The sequence below is a fragment of the Trichechus manatus genome, unplaced genomic scaffold (genome assembly GCF_000243295.1).
Source record: "Trichechus manatus latirostris isolate Lorelei unplaced genomic scaffold, TriManLat1.0 scaffold00073, whole genome shotgun sequence".
Lineage (NCBI taxonomy): Eukaryota > Metazoa > Chordata > Mammalia > Sirenia > Trichechidae > Trichechus > Trichechus manatus.
Window position 1 is genome coordinate 13,346,475 of NW_004444009.1, and position 4,327 is coordinate 13,350,801.

Consider the following 4,327-nt stretch of genomic DNA (forward strand, 5'->3'; position numbering starts at 1 on the left):
AAAAAGACAAGATGGTTCCAGTAGGCATCCAAAATAAAACACTGGGTGACTTTCCAGTAGAAGAAAAGGCACTAGAACTACGTGATCGGGAATTCAAATATCTGATACTCAGAGCTATCCAAGAGTTGAAGCAAAAAGCAGGCAAAAATGAGGAAAAAATAGACAAATTCATGGAAAATACAGACAAAAAATGGAAGAATTCTGGAAAATAATACAGGAACAAAATGCCAAAATAAATTCACAACTAGAAATCATACAAAAACAACAATTAGAAATCCAAAAGATAAATGACAAGATTTCAGAAATGGACAGTGTCATAGAAGGTCTGAGGAGCAGGTTTGAAATGATGGAAGACAGAATCAGTGAAACTGAAGACAAACACTTGGATACAACTCTGAGGAAAAGTCAGAAAAAAGAATGAAATAAAATGAAGAAACCCCATGAATTATGTGGAATACAATCAAAAGCAAAAAAAAAAAAAAAAAAAAAAAAAAATTGTGAGTGATCAGAGTTCCAGAGCAGAGGGAGAAAATGGAAAACGGAGAGGATCATTGAAGAATTGCTGACAGAAAACTTTCCTAATATCATGAAAGATGAAAAGCTGACCATCCAAGAAGCTCAACAAACCCCATATAGGATAGACCCCAAATAAAATCACCAAGGCATATCCTAATCACACTCACTAACACAAAAGACCTGTGTAGGATTTGTAACAGCCGAAAATTTTATTCCAGTCTGCAAAAATACTCTTTTGGTGAAATCTTTTGATGAGCATAAGTGTTTAATTTTTAGAGGACCCCAGTTATCGATCTTATTCCAGTTATCTTCTGGTGGTTGTGTATTGTTAGTTATGGTTTGTATCCTATTTACCTTGTGTATTAGGGCCTCCAGTGTTGAGCCTATTTTTTTTCCTATGGTCTTTATAGTTTTTCTTTTATATTTAGGTCTTTGACCCATTTTAAACTTTTTTTTTGTGTGTGTTGCGATGTATGGGTCCTGTTCCATTTTTTTTTTTTTTACATATGGACATTAAGTTTTGCTAGCATCACTTCTTAAATAGACTGTCTTTTCCCCATTTAATGAACTTTGGGCCTTTGTCAAAGATCAGGTGAGCTTAGGTGGGTGGATTTACATCTGGGCTCTCAATTCTGTTGGTCAATGTGTCTGTCATTGTACCAGTACCAGGCTGTTTTGACTATCATGGCTGTATAGTAGATTCTGAGTTCAGAGAGTGGGAGGCCTCCTACTTTGTTCTTTTTCTTCAATAATGCTTTAATTCTCCAGGGCCTCTTTCCTTTCCATATAAAGTTAATGATTAGTTTTTCCATCTCATTAAATAATGCTGTTGGTATTTGGATCAGGATTGCTTTGTATTTGTAGATTGCTTTGGGTAGAATTGACATTTTCACAATTTTGAATCTGCCTATCCATGAGCATGGTACGTTTTTCCATTTATGTAAGTCTCTTTTGGTTTCTTGCAGTAGTGTTTTGTATTTTTCTTTGTATAGGTCTTTTATACCCCTAGTTAAATTTATTCCTAAGTATTTCATTTTTTTTTACGGGCTATTATAAATGCTATTGCTTTCCTGATTTCATTTTCGTAGTTCTCTTTATTGGTGTATAGGAATCCAATTGATTTTTGATGTTGATCTTGTATCTTGCTACTGTGCTGAACCTTTCTATTAGTTCCAGCAATTGTCTTGTGAAGTCTTCGGGGTTTTCTATGTATACTATCACATTATCTTTAAATAGAGACAGGTTTATTTCTTTCTTACCAATTTGGATGCCCTTTATTTATTTTTCTTGCCTTATTGCTTTACTTCCAGCCCAGTGTTAAATAGGGGTGGTGATAAAGGGCATCCTTGTCTTGTTCGTGTTCTCAAGGAGAATGTTTTCAGCCTCTCTCTGTTAAGAACAATGTTGGCTGTTGGTTTTGTATATATGCCCCTTATTATGTTGAGGAATTTCCTTTCTATACCTGTTTTATTGAGATGTTCTTATCAGCAAAGAGAGTTGAACTTTATTGAATGCCTTTTCTGCATTGATTGAGATGATTATGTGATTCATTTCTTTTTTTTATGTAGTGGATTATGTTGATTGATTTTCTAATGTTGAACCATCCTCACATACTGGGTATGAATCCCACTTGGTCAGGGTGTATTTTTTAAATATGATGCTGAATTCTACTGGCTACAATTTTGTTGAGAAATTATGCATCTATATTCATGAGAGATATTGGTCTGTTATTTTCTTTTTTTGTGGTGTCTTTGCCTGGTTTTGGTATCAGGGTTATGCTGGCTTCATAGAATTAATTTGGAATTATCCTTTCCTTTTCTATGTTCTGAAATAGTTTGGGTAGTACTGGTGCAAGCTCTTCTCTGAATGTTTGGTAGAATTCTCCAGTGAAGCCATCTGGGCCAGGGCTTTTTTTTGTTGGGAGTTTTAAAAAATTATTTCCTTTTAAATCTCTTCTATTGTTATGGGTGTGTTCAGATTTTCAACATCACTTTGTTGTAGTTTGGGTAGGTAGTGTGTTTCTAGAAATTTGTGCATTTCCTCTAGGTTTTCAAATTTTTTGAAGTATAGTTTTTCATAGTACTGTGTTACGATCCTTTTTATTTCAGTTAGGTCTGTTGTACTGTCCCCCATTTCATTTCTTATTTGGGTTTTTTTTTTCCTGTTCTTTTTTTGTCAATTTGGCCAATGGTTTGTCGATTTTGTTGATCCTTTCAAAGAACAAGTTTTGGTTTAGTTGATTCTTTCTATTGTTTTTCTATTCTCTATTTCATTTATTTCTGCTCCCATCTTTATTATTTCCTTTCTTCTGGTGGCTGTGGGCTTCTTTTACTGTTTTATTTCTATTTGTTTGAATTGTATAGCTGATGTTTTTACTTTGTCCCTTCTTTTTTGATGCATGCATCTATTGCTATAAATTGTCCTCTGAGCACTGCCTTTGCTGTGTGCCAGAGGTTTTGGTTTGATGTATTTTCATTCTTGTTTGAGTCTAGGAATTTTTTTTTACATCTTTGATTTCTTTTATTACCCAGTGGTTTTTAGGCAAGGTGTTATTCAGTTTCTGTGTATTTGATTATTTTTTTCATTGCTCCTCCTGTTATTAATTTCAACTTTTACTGCATTGTGATAAGAGAATACAATTTGTAGTATGTAAATGTTTTGGATTTTGTTGAGGGTCGCTTTGTGGCCTAAGATGTGGTCTATTCTGGGGAACATTCATGTGCATTGGAAAAGAATGTGTAATTTGCTGCTGTTGCTTGGAGTGTTCTATATATGTGTATGAGGTTAAGTTGGTTGATTGTGGCCTTTAGATCTTCTGTATCTTTGTTGAGTTTCTTTCTAGATGTTCTGTCCTTTACTGAGAGTGATGTGTTGAAGTTTCCTACTATTATTGTGGAACTGTCAATTTCTCTTTTCAGTGCTGTTAGAGTTTATGTATTTTGGAGCCCCGTCATTGGGTACATAGATATTTATTACGGCTATATCCTCATGGTGAATTGTTCCTTTAATCATTATAATGTCCTTCCTGGTCTTTTATGGTGGATTTTGTTTCAAAGTCTGTTTTATCTGAGGTTAATATTGCCACTCTTGCTTCTTTTTGGTTGCTGTTTGCTTCATATATTTTTTTTCCATCCTTTGATTTTTAATATACTTATGTCTTTGTTTCTAAGATGTGTCTCTTGTAGACCACTTATTGATGGGCCCTGTTTTCTTTTATCCATTCTGTCATTCTCTGTCTCTTTATGGGTGCTTTTAATCTCTTTACGTTTAGCATGATTATTGATAGATGTGAGTTTATTGCTGTCATTTTGTAGGGCTTTTTTCTGTGGTGGTGATGTTTTCTTTGTTCCTCTTACTCTCCTGTGCTGAATTCCCTTCGTTTGTGAATTTTTTTCATTTCTTTTGTTTTCATCGGTTTTGTGTTTACTGAGACTTTAGGTTTTTTTTTTTTTTTTGATGAGTAGGTGTTAATTTTCTTTGTGGTTACCTTGAAATTTACCCGTCTTCCTAAGTTTAAACCAGTGTTTTATTACTTGATATTACCTTGACTTCCTCTCCATTTGAAAGTTCTATACCCACGTCATTTTTTCTCTTTTGTTGTTCTGACGTTGTTGTCATTTACAAATTGTCGTCTCTGGTTCCCTGTTGTAAATTTTTTAGTTTTATTTCATCCTTGAGAGTTCATTATCTAGGTTGGTATCTGGCTGAAGCTGTCCTGTGTCTTAGATTCAGGTTGTTGGTTGATGTTTTTGGTTCTCTAACTGAAGGACTCCCTTAATAATTCTTGTAAGTTTGGTTTGGTTTTTACATA